Raw genomic sequence first — 24,162 nt, forward strand, 5'->3', positions numbered from 1 at the left:
CCTCCCCCCTCCCTCCCCCTCCCTCCCAATTCTTGTCATCCCTCAAATATTTTATTACCCAAAAAAGCTGGCCTGCCCTATGTTGGTAGTGGAGGCTGTGCCCCTGGTGTGCCACACTATCAGTGGTTCCCAAGGCTGCCTAGCCTGGGAAAAGCTGCATGGATACGTTCCAAAATCAGCATTACATGCACTATTGTTCTTACTCTCCCTGATTAGAGTGCACACAATGAAAACAACAGCAGCAGCCCCGCTTTCTAACCCTCCTCCCAACACAAGACTGTGCGTTGGTAGACTGTCTGATTTTCTTTCGCTGAGTCTTCATAAAAATTAACTCGTTCAGCACTACTTGCTTTTCAGTCTGTAGGACTGGCAAGAATACATTTTAGAATTGTCCAGGACTGGGATTGTTTTCAGTTAGCATCTGGAGACAAGCAACTGATAGAAAGCCTCAAGTCAGAAAGACTGCAAGGACTGGAAATTTGGGCCAAAGTAGACAAAAGCAAACAAACAAATAATTAGAATTGTCAGTTCCCCATTATTACAGTAAGTACTGCATGTCAAAATGAGTTTCATTTGCGTGTAAAGTAGAACAATGAAGCATCATTTAGACATATAATGGGAAGAAATTGGAACTTGAATATACAGTCTCATCGTGTCAGATTCAGAAGGATTTCAATCTTTCGATGAAGATTCTCCGTCATCCAGATAGAGTTCTCTGCAAGTTGAGTCATGGCAACTGGACTTCTTTTCTTTTTTTGGTCTGAAACGTTTCGCTGCTCATCCCAGTAGCTTCTTCAGTCTGAAGAAAGATTTAAATCCTTTCTTTCTTGATCCAGGCTCAATTAAATCCATCACTAACCGCATTAAAACGTTTGTAAAAGGAAGTCTACAAACTAAGGAGAAATTAATCAGTGGAATGGCTTGCCTCCAGAAGTTGTGAGCCCCATCATGTGAGGTTTTAAAGAAGAGATTGGATAGCCATTTGTCCAAAATGGAATAGGGTCTCCAGTTAACTCCTGTGGCCTGCTGGACATTTCTCTCTTATTGATCTATGATAAAGCAAGAAACTTGCCTAAATACCAGTCACAGAGGTCAAGGACTTATGTGTAGTTTGGAGCTTTCTGGATACTGGATTTTAGATGGCTCAGTATTGTTTCCATGAAATCTAGTCCAAACTATACAATCCATAATAAACAGAAGGACTGAAAACAGTAGGAATAGAGTGGGTGGCCCATATTTCAATAACAAACAGATTATAACACTGTAGGTACATATTGTGCAGAGTTACGCAATGTTTTTCCATACAGTAAAGAGAAAAAACACATGATTTTAATCAATTTAGATGAAGGAGAAAGTGAAATTACCAGATTTGTTCATCAAGATTGGGACAGGAGAGGGAAGACACATCTCTTAAAAATAGGGGTTTTACCTCCTGTACATTTACGTAGCATATATTTTGAATTGAACAAAATTCAAGATCCCTTCTTTCTTTGCAGGCACGTCATCTTTAGCTATTACAATTAATGCAATCCATTTACACAATAGCTGTACTTAAATTAATATGGTTGGTGCAGAGGGTTTGCCTTATTCTTTGATGACAACTTATAAAAATTCTCAAAATTTTTCATACATGTACAGGAAGATTAATTAAACTGAAAATACACATACACACATACATACCAAACAAACCAAGAAGATTCACCCACTCAGAAATGGCTTCCCATTTATTAACTACTATGGTTCCATGTATTCCTTTGTGTTATTGACTTGCTGTAACGTCTTGCTGAAACAATTCAAATTTTCATTTTTTTCTCCCCCCCCCATTCCATAATTGCAGTATGCACATAAAAGAATTTATCCCATACACCTTTGTAGACTACTTTCTGCATTTCATGATGAGAAGGATGGATGCTTTCAGACAAGACCATCAATGAAGTATGGTAAATATGTCAAATTGGGGGATACAACCAAGTAATCAAAGCCCTGTCCCCTTTTAACATCCCAGACATGTAAAAAGGTTGGGAATACATTTGATTCATTGCATTTGACCCACTGATTTGCTCCTGCAAATCTGGCTAGGATCCTAGAATCTTGTTCCAATATTATTCCAAATAAATCCTTATTGGACATTTGATGAAGATATTATAAGAGATACTCATCTAGTACTAGCTATTTTTATAAATACAAACAAGACAGTGGCTAATGCCATACAATGAATGTATGAATACTTTTCTTCAACTAGATGTGTCATCATCCTTTGCTATTTAACTAAAGATACTTGTCACTATTGGTGCTTGAGAAAACTTAGTTATCCCTTGTTTTATTTTCAAGTTGTCTTTCCCCAAAAACCAGCATTTCAAGAAAAGTATTTCTTCTTCACTACACTGTTTATCATAGATTAGACAGATGTTGCTTCTTCATTATTTTCATGTAAAAATCCCTGTCTCGCAATTGTTTCTACTCTAGTGCAAAATAAGTTTAGCAGATGATAACATGATGGATGTAGACATCATTATCCAACCAACACATCACAAGTAATTAATTAATAATACTGTGCTGTTTCATGTGCTGTTCAAATGATGAACCAAGAACCCAAATCATCTAAAAAATGAAATGGGATAAAAATCTTCATTCATAATCCCAAATCATCAACAGAAATGAAATGGGAGTAGGTCTTTATTCATGACAGGAAAGAAGTGGCTTGGAGAAGTAATGTCTGCATCGTAATGGATCATTAAGTTAAAAAATTACTTACTGTTCTATTTCTACAACAAGTTGAAGAGTTCCTAACCAATGTTGGTTGTGAGAGAGGAAACTTGCAAAACCAAGCAGAACATACAGTATACTTAGATTCACATTTCAGCCTTCAGAAAAGTTTGCAGGCCATAAACTTGTTCAGAAGTTGGCAAATTTTTAATTTAATACAGAAGTACAAAACATTCAAAGGTAATTAAAATAACTTTTAAAGTAGTTCCCTGATGCACATAACTTATCTGCCCTGATCTGAAGCAGAATGAAAGCAGAATATGTAAAATCTATGTATACTATAGACTACACCTGTTGAACATACCTTTTCTTATATATATTTAGATTATACTTTCCAGTATCCACAATCATAGTGGCTGTAATAAAAAAATAAAGCTTTCAAAGTGTTTAATGATTTACATCCCAGAGTACTTAAAAAAACTGAGAAATATGATCTCAGAACCACTGAATGAAATCTTTGCGAGATCCTGGAGTACAGGAAAACTGCCAGAGAACTGGAAAAGGCGGATGTGGTTCAAATATTTAAAAGGCAGGGGGGCGTGGTGTGGAGTGGATCCAGGAAACTACAGAGCAATACTTGAAGGGTTGCCACAGAGAAAAGGGTGTTAATTTATTCTCCATATCACCTGAGAGTAGGACAAGAAGCAGTGGGTGAAATGAGAACTATTAAGCTTGCCTCCTAGAGTTGTGGGAGCAATATTGGCCAACGATTTTTCTATTGGATACACTGCGTTACTATTCCTATCGCTTCTCTTAGAGCAGCATTTATTACTTCAAATGTCTATAGGTAAAATAAAGGTTGAATGTGCTTGTTAGAAACCATAGATGAAGATTTCAATTGAGCTGGTCAGAATTGAGTTACTAGAACAGACAAGGCCAAATGTTTGGTCTGTTCTTAAGGTTTTGGTTTTTTGTTTTTGTTTTGGTTGGGCCTGATAAAAAAGTTATTTTGAAAGGCAATAGTTGTGTTAATTCCTATAGAGCAAGGGTAGTCAACCTTGGCTCTTTTATGACTCGTGGACTTCAACTCCCAGAATTCCTGAGCCAGCTAATATATTATAATATAATATATTCCTGAGCCAGCTGGCTCAGGAATTCTGGGAGTTGAAGTCCACAATCATAAAAGAGCCAAGGTTGACTACCCCTGCTATAGAGTTCATTTTCCCTTTTGGTCTTTGACCAAAAATAGCCACAAAATGGATCTCCCAGATTTCCATATTTTGCTGCCAAACTTTGATGGCATTCAAAGGAAGTCTCTGGGGGTTGCAAAAATGAGATTAGGCCAAATGTAACCACACATTACCTATCTCCAGTTTGAATAAATAACAAGGAGGATTGCCCTGGTTTTTGCACATTTTCTATTTCTATTACTTGCCTTTTAAATGTATTATTTTGCCAGCATACTTTTTAACACATTTGACTGCTTTTCAACACACTTATAGATTACTGTGCTGTTCACCGGGCAACTGAAGTGTGCAAAATTCAGACAAAACAGGAGTGATGGAAAATAAAACAAATACACTCATAACTATACAATATCTATAAAATAAATGCTGAGGGCACAAAGTTGACTGACATTAGCCATCCTGTTGGCACTGACTGGTTTGCTTGTGTGTTTAAATTACCGCTTTCTATGATTAACTCTTACATCTGGCAAACAAGCAATTGCAAGTCTGTTTTGAAAGCTGTTACCCATGCAAATCTTCATCAAACGATCTCCGTGTCAAGGCTTCTGGACAAATTTAGGCCACTAAATGCTTTCCCCCCTACCTCCCCCGCCATCCATCACTCATGTTACAATTGGCTTTCAAGGCCTGTCTAGGTCATATTATGACTCCTTTATTAGTGTTTAAGGTCACCGGGATACAAGCAAGTGCATCCTATATCAGGAAGTATAGTACGTCTCCAGAGTGAAATATTTGGTGTTGAGTCCAAGCTACGGTTGTGACTCGGAAATCCAGGGTAGTGAGTTAAATACAGACCGGCTCCAGGCGCCACATGGCTTCCAGCAGATAGAATGAAGCAGAATAATAGAAGCTTTTCCTGCTATTCTCCAAGTGAGGTTGTATTTCTGTCAGACTTTCCCATTGAGCTCCTGGAAGCCATTCTCCATTATGTCCTGCTGACTACAGGTTCTAATTCTAAAGAAAGTGCTCCCAGAAAAGCAGTTACCCAGCCCTGGAACGTGATACTGTGTGATCTCATATTGCTACCAAGGGACTGTTGCTGCAGGAAGGCAGATTAGAAGCATGCAGTGTACCCATTCTGTAGGTGAGTGCTAGACTGTGTGTCTCTGGGTGGCCCTAGAGGAGATTTATTGGTGTGCTTATTGGCACTGGACTGTGGCTAGACTTGGCAAGCAAGTGTCGTTTTTCGTCAGACCCTTATGCACTCCCTCTGGCAAGAATAATGCACCACACCCCTGCAGGACACTCAATAACTTAATGTGCACATGCATAAGACTCATATATTTATTCAGATACGCATTGGAGGAAAACCACACTAACTAAGCACAGTTATCTTTACCCAGAATCCCTCCCTCAAATGGCAGTCTCTTATAAATGGTAGACCCATTCACATTGAAGTTTGAAAGCATGCAAATGCAAGCAAATAAATAGGTACCACTTGGGTGGGAAGGTGACAGAATTCTGTGAGCTTCGGTGTATAGTTGTGCTGGCCACATGACCACAGAAGTGTGTTTGGGCAATGCTGGCTCCCTCAACTAAAAACATGGAGATGAGCACCACCTTCTACAGTCAGATACGACTGGACAAGGGGAAACCTTTACTTTTACCTTTTCATATATACTAATTAATTCTGGTCTTTAATGTTTGTGTTTAGCAGCATGCTATGAATTTATGATTAACTTTACTTTTCTTGTGATGATCATGAAGTCTCAAAATCTGATATCAAGATCCATATAGGAAGATATACAATAAAAGATACAGTGATAGTGTCATATTCATAGTATTACACCACACTTTTATAACTATGGTCGTGTTTTCCAAATTCACAGGGGCCTTGCAGGATATTTTATTTCTTAATAAATAGAACTTTTAGTGAACTTTTGGCATGGTACACAGCTTGGGAGCTGCTAAGGTTCCGTGAACCAAGAAAGAGCCTTGGCAAGCTCTTTCTCCTATCATGTCCCTCTCTCATCTCATCCAGTTCTACACCATCCAAAGGTAGCTCCAAAGAATATAAAACCTGATCAGCTTTCTTCCCCATTACCTTGCAAGAATGTCAAAATGAATGGAACAGAGACAGAAAATGGGTCAACAGTGGGGACAGCAAATGCTGTATTAGTAGAATTTTCTGCCAACTCAAAGATGGAGAGTGCTTCAGGTCAGCAATGGGGAAAATCCTTTTTAAAGATTCCTCTTTCGGCAGTATTTAAGAGATGTTCCAATTTTATAGACAAGAAACTGAAGACAGAGCAAGGACTTGAATTTTGAAGCTTTTAGAAACAAGTATTTATAGCTACACGCCACACAACTTTTGTTAAGAGGAGAAGCAGTGCTGCTTAGGGGTGCTAGCTGTTCAGAAAAGACACAGAGAGGTGGTGATTAACTGAAACTGGCTTTTATTTGCAACAGTCCTTTTACGATTCAAGGCCGGTGTTTGGAAGTGAGATCTGGCCTGCATCCTGAAGCTTCCGCTCCCTTCAGAACAAAATGCAGTCCTGAAGGGACAAAGAGGGAAAAGAGAACGCCTAAACTTAAAATCTTTTATAGGTGGCTCCTGGAGATTATGCTAATCAGCAGAGGAGTTGGAGTCTTAGATTCTTCTGCTGATGCAGAGAGTGATTGGAAGGATCTTCACAATAGCTAGTTCCAGAAGAGAATCCTTGACCGTTCTGAGCAGCAAAATAAAACAAAAGTTCTAGCAATTAGCTAACCCATCATCCTTCTGCTGCCATCTTGGCCTGTTGGCTATTACAGAATGGGACTCCATCATCCAACTCTACAGCAGTCACTGGCTAGCTTCCCAGTCAAAACCCTACTACCCCTTAATGATTATAGTTGAGACTTACTCCAGAGGGGTTTGATGCCTCACATCACTTCATTGTTCAAACCAGAGAGTTTGTGTCCTGGTGGTTGATGGCAGCTTGTCATTTCTATTCATGTGTTCATGCCAAAGCCTGGGGAAGTTGTACAGGCACATATGTGTTAATTGCTGACATTTGTTCTTACCCACAGGAACTGGGCAAAGGTTAGAGAGCTGAAAGATGCTTGAAAGATATTTTATCAAAGGAAACAAATGGTGCAACACAGACGTTTAATGATTTCCATTAACTTTGTAGCTCCATGGAAGCTGAACTTTAACAAAAATCTCGAAACAATGAGAATTTGATAAATAGCAAAGTAAAATATAAAATAATTTTAGATATTTTGACCTTTAAAGACAGTTTGGGCATTAGAAAAAGGTGACGTTTCTTCAGCCTGTTTTTTTGTGTGTGTGTGGGGGGGATTTTCCTCTCATAAAATTATTTCATCAATGATAGCTACAGTAATTTAGTGTAGTGGTCAAGTTGTCAACCTAGGACCAGAGAGACCTAAATTCAGTTCAGTTCTTAGCTATGGAAACTTATTTTACTTAATCACACAGCCCCAATAAGCAAAAGAAAGTTGGAATTACAGTTCCAGCCTATTTGATACTGTAACATCACTGCATTGCTATTTTGTGCCCGTATTAACCTTGGAAGCTGAGGAACAGTCTGATTCAGACAGCAGTTAATATGTGTAGTAGTAGAACCAGATGCATCCAGGTTGAAGTCTACACTTGACTGGATAAGTGGGCAGGCTCTCAACAAGGTGGGTTGCCAGAGCAAATATCTATGTTTATGATGCAGAATGTATAAAGATTTTTTAAAATCAATTTGTACAAATATCAATTAATTATAATAAAATAAAGGAGAAGTATTGAGGTTCTCAAATTCAGAATCACCTTGATGGTTTCTCTATCTACAGATAAGCACCATAAACCCTAAAGGAATTACAAAAAAACCTGGTGGAACACTTAGAGATACGACAGAATCCAAAATGCCTATTACACAAAAATATGATCATTTATTGGAACTTATGTATAAGTTGTTGGTGAAATATGATTTAGAAGGTGAACAAGTTAATGATTGTGGGATCAAATCAATGCAGAATTTGAATGGAACAATTGATATGCAACACTGACAATATCAATGGAAGAAAAATGTCAGATTTACAGTTAATATTACATTTAGAGAAAATCGCTATAAAATATTCTGCCTATTCTTATATTACTCTCGTTTTAGTTGTCAAAACAGAGCATTCCTTTTCTAAACATCGTTTTTAATGTTGTAGGCACAACAATTCTAGAAAATTATTCATACTAGAAAAAGAGATTCTAAAAGTCATTTTTTTTCTCTTTAGCTTCTTATCTTTTTACTGATTATGATTAAATTTTATCTGCCTACAAAATACACAGAATGAGAATTGCACATGGAATTAATAGCTGCTAGGATATACTGTGCCTGTTATTAGAAACAACAACTAATTTCTTCCATTCAGGAATGGCAAATTAATGTACACATCAATATCAAAACTTGCTTCATGTTTATAAAACTATGTGATATAGAATTTATCTCAATATAATAATGGGATTATAATATTAGAAAAGGGGTTGTTTATGTCCAAAGTTTAGCTATAATCCTAACATAAAACTATAATGTTTAAGCTTTTATTTTTCCTATTTTTTCTGATTTTTCTCCATACCGGATAGGACACGCTGTACCTTTTCTTCTTCTTTTCTCAATAAACAATTTACATAAAGTTATACTGGTTATATTTTAATATGTAGATGTTATTACCTTTTAAATCTTTTTCTGCTAATTTTACAGTCGTGTGAACCTCCCTTTTATTTGCAACCTGGTTTTTCTGTTTTTTCCAGGTTCTTTTTCTGAATGTACAATAATTATAAAGTTATCAGATGGTAATTAGAACTAATAATTAGAACTAAAAAGAAAAAAAGCAAAAGTTCTTTTATCATGCAAATGCAGAAAATATCATCATATTCTATGTCAGGAATAAAAAAATAATAATCAAAGGATCACATGTGGCCACCAAAAGTTTGATTGCAGTCCTTGGAAGTTCTGTAATAATCATTACAAGAAACAGCTCTGTTTTGTCTGATATTTTAAGACAAAACTCCACACACACACTGTAATATATGCCCTAAAATAATCCTAACACAATTAAAAGAAATGAAAAATCACTATAATTCCCATCCTTGAACCTAGGAAAAATGGAAAATCCAGTTTCTGCCTGATTGTGTGATGAAGCCTGACTGATCATCTTGTCTATGGGTCTTTGAAAAGTCTAACACTTTTCTGTCAAAAGGTTACCCAGCCTAGCTATTGTCTGTGTGCACGTGTATATGTGCATAGACACACACCACTGGAAGTAAGGAAATTTAATTACACAGATCCAAACTATTTCAAATGCTACAGACTCTAATATATCAGCCAATATTGATAATAGAGAAATAGAATATAAAATAAGCTGTATTCCTCATATTTAGCATGCTTACATCATAGTTAGTTGAATTCTGATAGCATTAAATGCCCCCCAGTGTTGGAGCATTCACCACTTCAGGTTGTTCCACTGGTTAATTGTTCTAACTGTCAGGAAGTTTCTCCTTAGTTCTAGATTGCTTCTCTCCTTGATCAGTTTCCATCCGTTGCTTCTTGTCCTGCATTCAGGTGCCTTGGAAAATAGTTTGACTCCCTCTTCTTTGTGGCAGCCCCTGAGATATTGGAACACTGCTATCATGTCCCCCCTCGTCCTTCTCTTCATTAAACTAGACATATCCAATTCCAGCAGCCTTTCCTTATATGTTTTAGCCTCCAGTCCTGTAATCATCTTTGTTGCTCTTCTCTGTACTCTTTCTAGAATCTCAACATCTTTTTTACATTGTGGTGACCAAAACTGGATGCAGTATTCCAAGTGTGGTCTTACCAAGGCATTGTAAAGTGGTATTAATACTTGACGTGATCTTGATTCTATCCCTCTGTTAATGCAGCCCAGCACTGTGTTGGCCTTTTTGGCAGCTGCAGCACACTGCAGGCTCATATTTAGGTGATTGTCCACTAGGACTCCGGGATCCCTCTCACAGTTACTACTATTGAGCAAGGTACCCCCTATACTATACCTGTACATTTGGTTTTTAATGCCTAAATGTAAAACCTTACTTTTTTCACCATTAAATTTCATTTTGTTAGATAGCACCCAGTGTTCAAGTCTGTCCAGATCCTCCTGTATCCTAAGCCTGTCTTCTGGAGTGTTGGCTATTCCTGCCAACTTGGTGTCGTCTGCAAATTTCATGATTTACCCATCTATCCCCTCGTCCAAATCGTTGATGAAGATGTTGAAGAGAACTGGGCCCAGAACAGAGTCCTGGGGGACCCCACTACACGTTTCCCTCCATGTAGATGCGGTTCCATTAAGGACCACATGCTGAGTATGGCTGGTCAGCCAGCTACGGATCCATCTGGTGGTGATGCTGTCTAACCCACATTTTTCTATCTTATCAAGTAGTAGATTGTGATCTACTTTATCAAATGCCTTACTGAAGTCCAAGTAACTTATATCCACAGCATTCCTCTGATCCACTAATTTTGTCACTTGGTCAAACTATGCATCTAGAAAACAAGGTTAAGCGTAAAATGAATTCTCCCAAATCCAAATGTCAAACCAGGGCATATTAAATGTTTGTCACAGAAATCTTTTCTTCATGACAATACAGGTGTTTTCACTCCTGAAACACATATTGCCTCCTGCTGTTTGAGGCAGGCATACATCTGTCATCCCAGGACTTCCTATCATTGTTCCTTGTTCTCACATTTGAATTCATTTGCTGATAAACTTCGCGATGTCATCTTTTCTTGGTTCTCGTTCATGCCTTGATTTTTTTTAAAAAAAGCAATGTACTACAACACAGGTGTTAAACTCGATCATGTCACGTCATGTATCGTGACGTATTGTGACATTTTTTTGCCTTTGTGGAGCTAGTGGACATGGCCTGTTCATGACACATCTGACCTGTGGGCCGCCAGTTTGACACCCCTGCTCTACAAGAATTAGTGACCCTCTGATAGGCTCTTTAGAATAAAGGCTTCCAATGTGAGGACCCACCCCACTTTACATCTTAAGAAGACAGAACTCTTGGAATAATTCTTCCAACAGGAATCCTTTATTAAGAGAAAATGGTTGCAGGCATGCTAGACAGGACTTGGGGTTTTTAAAGTGTTTTCAAACTTTATTCAATCCCCAGTAGTCCCACCCAATCATTAATTATAATCAGTGATAGTTTCAAGTATCACAATTCCAATCCCAACCCTCTTCCGTCTGGATATTTCTTTCAGATTTCTTCATGAAAGGCAATTACGAAATTGCTATACACACCTTGTGTCAAAATGAATAAACACACATTCACTTTAAAGATATCTTGAGCCTTGGCCCTTATTGCTCAAAATATTCGATGTGGCTTCAGAAATGATTTGAGAGAAGTGCCTGAGAGCTGACTGGGGCACCACAATTCTGCTATTTATTAAAACCCTTCTTTCTGTGCAGTCCTGGGGGAGAATGTTGCTCTTAATATTTCCTATGTGCATAGACATTCTATTTTCTCTTTTCATTTCATTTGGATGTTACAAAACACGTAGCTGCTTACACTCACAAGCTGTTGCTTCTCCGTAACAGCAGTGAGAGATGGCTAAGTCTATTGGTTGGTCCAAAGATATTTTGGTTTCAACCAATATTTCTGAATGCCAAGCTAGAATCCTACGATTTAGAGTCTTCCAATTCAAATCCCTGCGCAATTCTTCAAACCATCCCAGACAAATGACTGTCCAATCTTTTTTTGAAAACCTCCAGGGATGGAGCACCCACATCTTTAGACAGCAAGCTGTTTCACTGCTGATTAGCTCTAGCAGTCAGGAAATTCCTCCTTATTTCAACTTCAGATCACCCTCTATTAAGCTTCCACCCTTTGGTTCTTATCTTACCCTCAAGTTAAACTATGGAAAGCAACAAACCATGCTTTGTTTTTGTTTTGTTTTGTTGCTCAATTTCTTTTTCATTTCCAAAATGGAAACTAATCCCATGAAAGAAGATCTTAGCTTCTGCTTTACTATACATAATTAAAACTGTGCTGTTTAATGGACTTTTGAATATTGAGTGTTCTCTAATCTATGAAAAATTCTGCTTTCTGCTCATCAGCACTATGTGGCAATCATTTTGACAGCTATAGGGAATTTCTCATTTTAAACAAAATTCCTTTAGTTTTTGAAATTCATACTTCTCCAAATTTTGCAGTACAGTCCTCTGGAAAGGAAAACATGGATTAAAAATGGATATATTAATGAAAATAATATCCAAGTTATACTATATTAAGGAAAATGTTTTGCAAAGTGTCAAATATTTAGTATTATTGCATACAAAAATGTGTTTATTAAGCAATATACTCAGATTTTAAAAAAAAACCCAAATGATGTGCACATAAAAATAAATTTTAGGTCTGAAACATTAGAAACTGACAGTACCCCACATCAATAGATTGGTTGATACCTAATTATCTTCCACACATTTTACAGAATTCATGTGCAAAAGTGAACTGCACATTGATACACATTGGATACTAAGAGTGCTATTATCAGCATCCCAAAATTGCCCATATTATTTTGAATGTCTCTCACATAGAAGTTTAAACAAAAAAACATAAATGGAAAATGAAGTTTAATATATACTGAAGAAAAAAGGCAACATTCTTTTCAATCTCTGACAAAAATATTAAACTTTGTCACAACCTTATTATAGCATTTCTTTGTTTTTAGTTCCAAACCTTTTCTCTTTGTTTTATGGAAAATATAGATCATGAGGAGTTAGAAAGCCAACTTTAGATGCCAAGTTGGTTCCCTGCCTTTTAAAACTGTGATTGTAAAGATGTGTATTGTATAGGGTTTCAATTTGTGTAGCACCTTTAATATGCTTTTAGGGAACCTTGAAATAATTACTGAAAACAAGTAAAGTCTATTTGAAAAGCTAGTTGGCTCTAATATAATTTCTTTGGCATAATAAGTGGTGTTTGTGGTAATTTTGCCGCCGTTTAGACCAGGACATTAACAAGAGTCATCTGGATCTGGTGAGCTTTAGTCTTTTCAAAAATGTGGGTGGAGAAAGAGAAGAATGGGTCTGATTCTCTTTATAAATATTCACTTTTTTTGTATGACACTTAAAGGATGCTGCAGTTCTGAAAAGCATGTTGGTGTAATAAGAGGTTTCAAAAATATCTCTATATCTGATGTTCATTTTTCCTTACAGTGATACAGCAAGTGATTTTGCTTGCATGAGCCCCCTTGCTAGATATCTGAAGAAAGTTTCTGGAGAGACCAGAACAGGTAAAATCAGAAATTAGATTATAAGAAAAAGCATTGGCATAGAACCAATCTTAAACTATATACAAAAACAGCAAATGAAGTGGTTTGTTCACCTGGAGAGGATGTTGTGCGATTTCATACCATACAATGCATATACAAAAGAAGGAGATGGTTAAAGAAAGCAAGGCAGACCCAGAAGAATATGGAGACAACATTAAAGACACTCTACGGTAACATCAATTAACAATGGTTGAGGCTGCCAGAAAAGCAAGAACTCGAATTTTGCATCTCCTTCAACACCTGAAGTGATGAAAGAGAAAATAAAGAACAACAAGGGGAAAAAAACCCATGCCTGATTCTTGCCAAGAAAATTATTCATATATTATGAAGAAAAATAATCAAGTTCTAAAGTAAGCCTAAGAAGAAAAGAAGACTAGCATTATTCTTTAAACTTAATCACAACATCATGAATTCTGGAATACCAAAAAGTATGAAGCAGCTATGATTTTCAATTTCGGCTGTCACGTATCAAAACAATATTTTTTGATTCATTCGTACATAGCATAACATGGCATGGTAGTCACCGACTACAGTATTAGTTCCTGATACTTGGTCTTGTAGGACAAACGCACATCCTTTGCAATCATTTTAAGTTTTACATGCTCACTTGCAAGAAGAGGCATTTTCTAAATCATCATGTAAAAATTAAGAGCAGCGGGTGTCCGCATGTCTGGGGCTTCTAAACATCAAAATTGTAGCCCAAATACCCCTTACATTTGGTCACCCACATCAATTATGCCATGAAACAAACACTTTTAACTGCTCTGCTGAAGACCCAGTCATAATGAGAAAAGGCTGAAACAGCCTGACCCTTCAATTTAGCTTTGCTGGCTGAGGAATTCTGGGAGTTGAAGTCCACAAGTCTTAAAGTTGCCAAGGTTGAGGATCCTGATTCAGAATACAAAATTCCAAATTATAACTACTCCATAATCCATCACAGAATTTGTCCAAATTAAACAGTTTTATATATTCTTAATTATTTTTGTTGTCTTTTCATGACAGATACTCTTTGTTTATGTAAATATTTCTACTAAATGCATTAACCTTTTTTTTGTACTTCATTTTGCATTCCTTCAGAAGGAAAAGGAACATTTAAACATGACTTGTTACTTATTGTTTACCGGGGCATGATTGTACTGCTTCACTCCTTATGGGGTTTTTCTAAGCATTTAAGCCTGTTTCTTAAAAAAAAAAAAAGGGGGGAGGGAGGGAGAGAGTGCATGGGAGGAAAGGGTTTCCTTGAAAGCTTGGCCTTTTGGTTGATTAGGACATGTTCTTTTTCAGCATTTTCCATAATTGTACCAGATGTAAGCAGAGAAGAGACATTGTGTTTATAACCAGGACCTATTTGCTTTCAGGTAGCAAGTGGCATTTGCTTTCTGTTTTTCCATGATAGAAATTATAGTTTGGTTTTGACCATGTGCCAGATGTACACAAAGCCAGCAGATGGCTTTTATTTGCAGGGCAGGTCCAACCCACCTCCCTTTCCAAACCTTCATGCTGGAAGAATAATAGACACATGTCTCCAGCAGTAAGCCTGTCATTAGAGAACATGATATTAGCACATTGCTCTATATTTCCTCTTTTAAGCTTAATTGAATGTTGCAAAAATAGGGAATCCAGTTAACTATTAACTTAATAATATGTGGAAGCATAAAAATCACAAGCATGCGTACATTTAGAGGAGCAGATATCCCAAAAACAATTTTGTATCTAAGCCGAATTTTTCATTTTGCTCCACCTTCACTTAATGAAGAAATTAAAAAAACTGGATTGGTTTTCAGGCTCAGAGTTGTTTAAAACCTTTATTTTAAGCAAATCTAGGCAATATATTTTTTATACTGGCTTTCTCTACCCATCCTATCGCCCCAACAACTGTCTTTTAGAATACTATTTTATTCTGTTTTTAATCTGAAATGCTGTTTTACAATTACTGTAAAGTGCTTCAAGATTCCTCTGTGATGAGAGTTGCCATGTAAATACTTTTACTGTTTAAATTATCAATATAAATAACCAACCAGCTTGGCAAGAATTAAAGCATATACTAATTTCTTTATTAACCATAAACAATTTTTCTTTCCATGATGTCAATAGAAAAAAATCAAAACAAATGTTTAAAAAACCCACCCTTCTTATTCTGCTTAAGGTCAAACACTGGTTCTGAAACTGAACTGAAGTCATTGAAGTGAAGACATGGCTCACTAGGAATAATCTAATAGTAAAAAAAAAAAAAATCAGCCTTAAATTGAAACCTCTTTGACTTTCTATAGATAGGGTAGGTCTTACTTGAGGAAAATTTACAGGGCCAATTCAGCTGTATTGTCTGTTTGTGATTTATTCTTGAGTCTTACAAAGGTCCAACAAATAATATGTAAACTTTTATCCCAATTCAAACCAGATATTTTGCATTAAAAAGACTCGTGCTGGAATCTATTTTGAATGGAGAGCAGAGATGAAGAAGGATAGGAACTAGGCATGTATTTGGCCCAAATTCTTCCCAAATATTTGTGTTTTGAGTGAAAAACAAACCACTTCCAATAGCTACTGGAGCTCGCTTTAAGAACTCCAGAACAGCAATCCTTTGTGGTGGTCGCTTTGCTCTTCTTACCAAGTTACTGAGCAATACCAAGGCTTTCAAAAGGCCATTAATTTGAATAGTTCTTTGCACACCTTTGTTTGGGTCTGTTTCTTTTAACAGGAGTGAAAATACATCCATGATAGATTTCTATGAGAGCAGAGCTCTGCAAACCCACCCAAGCAGAGTAGGCTCTGGCATAGTTATCAGTGTTGAAAACAGTCAACTGATGTCTAGATGCTAAAAATGACTATGTCACATGACCCAGTAAACCACAAACTAATCAACCTATATTTGGCTGTATATTTTCGGTTCAAAGAAGAAGATGGGGAAACCATGGTTAACTTAAACCCAGGAAAGCTCATTGTGTAAATTCAGCCCTAGAGTCACATTTTTTCCAAGCCCCAAAGAAAGCCATTCCTTAATTGCATTCAGAAAAATATATTTTGGCAATCATTCAATTTTCAAAAAATTATTTGAGGGAATTACATAAAAGAAAAAGACACAAGGATTTTTTTTAAAGAAAAAGCCTATCAGAGAAACTTAATTTAAATGTTTAATTTAAATCAAACTTAAATTAAAAAAACCCAGTAGGTTTCTTTAATTTCACAGTATTTGACTGAGAAATATAGTCTTTGTTGATTTCAACTCAGCTTTGATCTTGTCCTAAGGGATAGTTTATGAAGTAATCTGGAAGAATCTATGATTGATTTCCAGCTTCATGTCCCTATTTGGAGTATATATAAAAACTCTTGCTTGAAAGTTCATTGTGCTTCTCAAGAGCATCTTATGTGCTTGATTTTTCAAGCAAAGGGGTGAATTAGGGCTGTATATTAATCCCCCTTTTGTTTAACATCTACATCAGTGTTTCTCAACTTTGACAATTTTAAGGCATGTGGACTTCAACTGCCAGAATTCCACAGCCAGCATTGCTGGCTGTGGAATTCTGGGAGTTGAAGTCCACATGCCTTAAAATTGTCAAGGTTGAGAAACACTGATCTACATCAACTCATTGGTCTAAGGCTCTGATCCTAGTTTCTACCATGCAATAATGGCTATGTTGTCCTGTTCTAGGCAATGCAGCCATTGTTTCATTCTTCACTCTGGAGTTCAGAAGAGTCCTCCAGGCTTTTACTACCTAATCTCCCAAAGAAAAAGTCATTCTAAGTTATTTGAAGACAAAGGCTTTTGTCTTTTTCAAGCATTGAAAAAAGCAGTAAAATAATGCTAGAAAATTAATGGACATAAAATAGAACAAAAGAAAATAGATGGGTGTTATATTTATGGAGGACACACCCACCCACCTATGACTTTGACTGTGTTTTTTCCAAAATGGGATTTTATATATTCCCTCCAAAGTTATACTTTTTGAGAGTTTATTATATGAATGTACAAGCATGTGTCTGCAAGGACTTGTCCCTTCTGAAGGCATTACAACCTATGTTCTGAAAGCTATCTTTAGCTTTCGCATGTCCTCAATGTCACCCTTCAATTGGAAAACAGGGCTTAGTTGAGTGAAAGCAAGATTTTGGATTAAGTAAGATCACCTCTTAGCTGAAATCAGCATTTTTCTCTGGGAGTCTGTTCCCACTGATGTTGTTAGATGGCTTGGAAGATTTTAGATAAGAAATTACAAAATATTGGCCTATTTATAACAGATCTGCATTTAGTGGGTTTACAACAGCTAAAGAATTTGTCAAACGGCAAAGAATGGCTATTGATTTCCAAAGAAATGATGCTAGGAGAAGGAGAACTTAAGTACATCTTTTGTCCTAGCTAAACATTTGTAAAAAATGCATGCGTCTGCAAAATGGCTTAAGGCCTTTCCCACTGCTTTCAGCCCTATTGAATGGCAAATACCAAATATTTACCCTACAGAAAGCCTTTGCCTTATCACCCGGAATAGTTGAAACTGTGGATCATGGCTTACTCTTCACCTGATTTTTATGATGAATTATATCACAAATATTGCATCCAAATTCTGTATTTCTTTCCTTTCACAGATTACAGCAATGATGATGCTTTTAAAGTTGCCAAATTTAGTTTCACAGCTTATACATTTGGAAACAGGTAGTGAAACCAGGTAATTATTCAGCTTGACTGGAAGAAAAGAATATAATTTTGCAATTCTATTTAAATTTGTAAGTTCATACTACTCTATTTCACAACTATGTTCTTCTTTTGCATGTTATCAAAGGAGTGTTACAATACTATGATTAATCTTTAGTTAACAGTTTAGCACTGTAGCACTTGTACTTTGTTGCCTTTTATTTTTATTTTTTTTGTAATTTAATGAAATCTTTTTATTTATGAAAATGTGATGCCCAGAACTGTACAGAGCTCTCTAGGCCAGTGGTTCTCAACCTTTTTAATGCCGCGACCCCCCAACCGGTCGTAAGTCGAGGACTACTCAACCGGTCGTAAGTCGAGGACTACTCAACTGGTGCAGCAGTTGGGACTTTTGGCGGGCTCAGCAGGGCAGAGACAGCCTGGACAATTCCTATTGGCTTTTGAAAGCCAATAGAATTAGACTCTATTCAAGAGAGTCTATTCTATTGGCTTTCAAAAGCCAATCGAATAAAAGGGAGTAGCACAGCTAAGGAAAAGGGGGAAAAAAATGGCGGACTGCGTTGTTTGGCGACCCCCGTGAAATGGTCGTTCGACCCCAAATGGGGTCCCGACCCACAGGTTGAGAACCACTGCTCTAGGCTGTCTCACTAGTGCAGAATAGAGAGGAATAAGGACTTCATGCCTCCTTCATATAGTATTTCTTGTATCAAAAAATTGGGTTAGGCCTTTTAGCAACTGTTTCACTCAACCGGGCCATGTTCAGCTTGCGATCAACTGACTGTACTTAAATCTTATAGTACTTCCAAACTAAGCATTCCCATTTGGTATCTGTGCCTTGTATATTTTAACTTCTTCCTCTCATCCCAAAATTCCAACCTGCACGGATTAAATTGGAATTTCATTCTACCTTCCTTGTCGTTGGCAATACTCCCAAGTTTGTGTCATCTGCAAATTTTATAAGCAGCCTATCAATCCCATTACCAGATCATTAATAAAAATTTTGGATAATAACAGCCTCAAGATGGATTGTTACAGGATCCCACTGTTTACTGCTTTCCAACTTGACATACAGTTGTAAATGATAGCTGGATAGAGAGAGATGGGAGGCATATGCCAAGGTGGCGCGGCAGTGAGAGTGCAGTACTGCAGGCCACTTTAGCTGACTGTGTTCAGCAGGTCAGCGGTTCAAATCTCATCGGCTCAAGGTTGACTCAGCCTTCCATCCTTCCGAGGTAGGTAAAATGAGGACCCAGATTGTTGGGGGCAACGTAAATATATATATACATTGCTTACTGGTGTACACCACTTAGAGAGTGCTTGTACTTAAAGTGGTATATAAGTCTCATAAATAAATAAATAAATATGCATTTAATATGGTTCTCCTAGCCAACCAGTTGTGGAACTGGAGTTGTGCTACTATTCAAAACATACTTTAACATACTTGTCAATGAGAACATCATTAGAATCTTGATAAAAGCTTTGATGAAATCACATTAGATTATATGCACAGCATTCCCCTTGGTTGCTAAGTAATAAAATATCATAATAACGCATAACAAAAGTATGTTTTCACATCGTATTTTTCCAGGTGATAGTGTGCACACTCTGTTTAGAGTGAACAGAGGAATGCTTCATGATTTTTTCCAGTGGAAGAAAACTTTTCCCAGTCAAACTACTCTTAAATATCTACCTTTTTTTTCCTTACTCAGAAATAAGCACGGGTAGGGAAGGGTGCCTTTCCATACAATTGATAATTCTAGCAGTGGTGAGGAGGAATTTATTGATTCTTCCCTTTGCAGATTGTATACCAATGCTAGCAATTTTTGTATCTCCCTCTCCCACCCTCCTTTCATTAGCTACTAATGAAGCTAAAGCTTAAATAATCTGTACGCATAGTTGGAAGGTACCAATAATTAGAGAAGACCTTGATGCTTGCAAAAGTCAAAGACAATTAAAAAGGGATTGGTAGGAGCAGAAGGAGAAGATCCTTTCACTTTGAGTATACTGTAGAGAAATTCAAAGAAGCAGTTATTAATGGACAGCCTTTTTTTAAAAAAAAATTATATTTAATCCTCTATTTTAATTTATGATCTTAAAATCTAACTCAGCTTAACTCAGCTGAAGAGAAAATTGATAGAAACTGAACTCAGTCATTATTTATATCTTAACTAAATAACAAAAAAAGGGATCAAAGGTAAACTCAGTTAGTTGATATGAATGATACATATACTTCCAACAGTTAAGCCACCTCTTAATTCGAAATCAGATTTACGGTTATAAATAACCCCAGAATAGTTATTTGTTTGTTTGTTTGTTATGCCACCCATCTCACTATGAAGCTATTCTGGGCAGCTTACAATGCCAATTACAATGACAATACAATATCAGGCTTGAAGGATCATAGATCATTTCATTTGATATTCAGATGATATTCAAATTTTCCTGTGCCGTGCAGAAAAGTGGAAACAGTTGGTTCTTGCTGGCCCAGTGCGGGTTCAGTTCAGGGTGGAGTGAGGCAAGGCTTTCCAGGGTTCAGATGGAATCAAACTTGATCCAGATGTAGTGCATCCTCCCACATCTTAGAACAGTGGTTCTCAACCTGTGGGTCGGGACCCCATTTGGGGTCGAACGACCATTTCATGGGGGTCGCCAAACAATGTAGTCCGCCATTTTTCCCCCCTTTTCCTTAGCTGTGCTACTCCCTTTTATTCTATTGGCTTTTGAAAGCCAATAGAATAGACTCTCTTGAATATGGTTCAAAGCCAATAAGAATTGTCCAGGCTGTCTCTGCCCTGCTGAGCCAGCCAAAAGTCCCATTCTGCAAACGGTACTGCACTAGTTGAGTAGTCCTCGACTTACGACCGGTTGAGTAGTCCTCGACTTACGACCAGTTGGGGGTCACGGCATTAAAAAGGTTGAGAACCACTGTCTTAGAAGATTGAGGAGCTATGTATTGCCACTTCAGATTTCTAGAGAGTCATTTAGTGTTTTGTGACCAGAACTTCCCGACTGTGGGTTTGTCCTGCATTCCTGCATATAGACTGATATAATGTGGCTACTGCCTGCCTCCAGGGCAACTTTTTCTTCCTATTCTCTGTCTACATTCTCATTATATTTTGCATTTTGGTCTCACTACATTGAGAACCCTCCTATCCCTAATTACTGTTATAATACCCAGTCAAGTTGGAGAGGAGCTCTTAGCTCATAACAAAAAAAGAAGTGGTAGGTAACAATGAGGTGGGGGAGAGGCTTGAGCAGACAATGAGGAGATATCTGTTCTTAAATGGCAGCTGTGCTTTCTTCTCATGAGCTCTCCAGATGTCAGTTATAATGTCCCAGAGGTTTCCTGTCTCTCTACTTTGGACTGCATGTTGGCCATGAGCATGCCCAGAGGGTAAAGAGCAGGTATGCAGCAGCACCATTAATACATCTTGACACAAAATAGATGTAGCTCCCCAGGCTGTTGTGGATCAGAATGAGGTCAAAGCCTTGATGAAAGCTCTGGCTCAAGCTTTCTCTCAGAGCATAGGCGTTAGAAGTAATGACAGTGTGCCTCAATCTTCTAACTTACTGCAATCCTGGGACAGGTTCTGGACCCACTCAGAAAAATCAAGGACTTGCAAGAAGCCAGAAAAGCTTTTCAATGATTCTTAGAGCAGAGCCCCAGAGGTTGACTGAAGAAGAATCCATAGAGGCTGATGTAGGTATCAAATATCAAAGTTCCTTGCAGAAAGTGTGGTAAGGTACCAGATTAGATCTTCATGACACTTCTAGAAAATTGCATTGGTGATGAAGAGGGCATGCAGTTGGGAAAACCTGATGGTCTTATATATAGGGAAAGTTTCTGAAGGCAGTGCTCAAGTGTTCTGGGCCCAGTGCTCTTCAACATCTTCATCAATGATTTGGATGAGGGGATAGATGGGGAACTCATCAAATTTGCAGACCACACTAAGCTGGCAGGAATAGCCAACACAGAAGATAGGCTTAAGATACAGAAGGATCTTGACAGACTTGAACATTGGGCACTATCTAACAAAATAAAACTCAGTGGTGAAAAAATAAGGTTCTACATTTAGGCAAGAAAAACCAAATGCACAGGTATAGTATAGGTGGTACCATGCTCAATAGTAGCAACTCTGAGAGGGATCTTGGAGTCCTAGTGGACAATCACTTAAATATGAGCCAGCAGTGTTCTGCAGCTGCCAAAAAAGCCAACACAGTGCTAGGCTGCATTAACAGAGGGACAGAATCAAGATCACGTGAAGTGTTAATACCACTTTACAATGCCTTGGTAAGGCCACACTTGGAATACTGCATCCAGTTTTGGTCAACAGGATGTAAAAAATATGTTGAGATTCTAGAAAGAGTACAGAGAAGAGCAACAAAGATGATTACAGGACTGGAGGCTAAAACATATAAGGAAAGGCTGTTGGAATTGGATATGTCTAGTTTAATGAAGAGAAGGACGAGGGGGGACATGATAGCAGTGTTCCAATATTTCAGAGGTTGCCACACAGAAGAGGGAATCAAGCTCTTCTCCAAAGCACCTGAAGGCAAGACAAGAATCAATGGATGGAAACTAACCAAAGAGAGAAGCAGCCTAGAACTAAGGAGAAATTTCCTGACAGTTAGAACAATTAACCAGTGGAACAACCTGCCTCCAGAAGCTGTGAATGCTTCAACATTGGAAGTTCTTAAGAAGAGACTGTACAACCATTTGTCTGAAATGATATAGGGTTTCTTGACCGAGCAGGGGGTTGGACTAGATGACCTCCAAGGTTTCATCATCATCATCATCATCATCATCATCATCATCATTATTATTATTATATTCCCAGAGCTCCGTTGGCTTTAATGCCACTCCTTAACTCCCTCCCTTATTGTACATACTGTTCCCTAATTTTGTTTAATACAAAAGGGAGGAGTGGGAGGATTCTGTTTTTGTTTCAAATGAAGAGAAAGAGGGGAAAAAAGATGTAGGTGGTTTGGAGCCAAATCTGACATTCTGTGGGTTGCGATCCTTTCTGGTTCATAACAAATTGGAGTGGCTGCCACTGCCTGCGGTTCCTTGATTTAGCCACGGCCTTGATAGCAGCAGCAGCAGCTTCCTCAGAACAGAACAGAACATTGCAGACCGAACAGTGATCAGGATTTCTTCTGATCACTATCTTCTTCTTCACTGTCATATTTCTTTTCAATCTCCTTGCCCAGGAAGACACAGATCCTTCTGGCTATCCTCCCTGTCCTGGAGCAGAGAAAACTAGTCATCCTGGATCCCAGTAAGCTGGAAGTCATTTTTCTTGTTGTTGTTGGACATATCTATGTTGTGAGTTGAGGGACAGATAACTTCATTTTTTTCCCAGTGAAGATGTCCATGCCAATAAGATGCACTTTGGCACAGCTATGCTTATCTATTTTGGAAATGGATGTCTCCATCATTTTGCATGGATGCTCTCTGGGCATCACAAAGCTGTTCTTGCAGAGGAAGAACACTGCATGGGGAACCTGACAAAGGCCCCAGCATTACTGATCTCAAAGTCTAGGTCATCAGCTATGGTAAATTAGATATTGTGGAAACTGCCACCCATGAACTGAACAGCCATGCCACTGCCTGCTGCCATAGAGCAATGTTTCCCAACTTTAGCAACTTTTAGATGCTCAGAATTATCAGCAATGTCATGCAGCTAAGGAATTCTGGGTACTGAAGGATACACATCAAGAAGTTGCCAAGGTTGCAAAGCACTGTTGTAGACCATCTTAAACATATTTCTATTTGCTTTTTGCTCTTGAACATGTTTTTTCCCTTCACCTCCCTTATAATTCCATCATATTCCATGTATATGCCTCTCATGTGTGTCTTCTAACACAAGCAGCTTTATACACAGAGCTGAAAATTAACCCCTGACATCTTCTTTCAAAGCTTCCAGATGCTTCATGCTTTTTGAGTGATTGATCGTTAGACAAAACATCATGTGACTGTAACTTGCAATTTTACTACCATTTTCTCCATTAATTCTGCTTGTTGCAAACCAGTTGGGCAGCATGTAAATGATGATCATATGACCACAGAATCCAGCAAGGATTGTAAAGGCAAGGATTGGTCGCAAACTTGTTTTTTTCCCCACACATCACTGTAACTTCAAATGGTCACTAAATTAGGCAGTCAGTAGGTGAGTACTACCTGTATGTATGATCAATCATATTATTGGGAAAGGGTCTTAGATAGTGTTCACAGCAAAAACTGCAAAAAAGGAAAGCAGAAAAGTATAATAGCATAACTGTC

The 24,162-nt window shown here is 37.8% G+C and overlaps 1 long non-coding RNA gene and 1 pseudogene across 1 annotated transcript in view; one reads left to right on the forward strand and one right to left on the reverse strand.

Annotated features, from left to right (window-relative positions):
• LOC120299939 overlaps positions 1-17,892 on the forward strand; it is a 28,991-nt gene extending 11,099 nt beyond the window's left edge. Inside the window, exons 3-4 of the long non-coding RNA XR_005554506.1 lie at positions 13,119-13,195; positions 17,813-17,892. This is a non-coding gene — a long non-coding RNA (uncharacterized LOC120299939). The remainder of the gene's footprint in view (positions 1-13,118; positions 13,196-17,812) is intronic.
• A 4,757-nt stretch (positions 17,893-22,649) lies between these two features.
• LOC120298717 lies at positions 22,650-23,815 on the reverse strand (annotated as a pseudogene).
• Between the last annotated feature and the right edge of the window lie 347 nt (positions 23,816-24,162).

This window comes from Crotalus tigris, unplaced genomic scaffold (genome assembly GCF_016545835.1).
Source record: "Crotalus tigris isolate CLP2741 ecotype Arizona unplaced genomic scaffold, ASM1654583v1 scf7180000017611.44802233496:7321179, whole genome shotgun sequence".
NCBI lineage: Eukaryota > Metazoa > Chordata > Lepidosauria > Squamata > Viperidae > Crotalus > Crotalus tigris.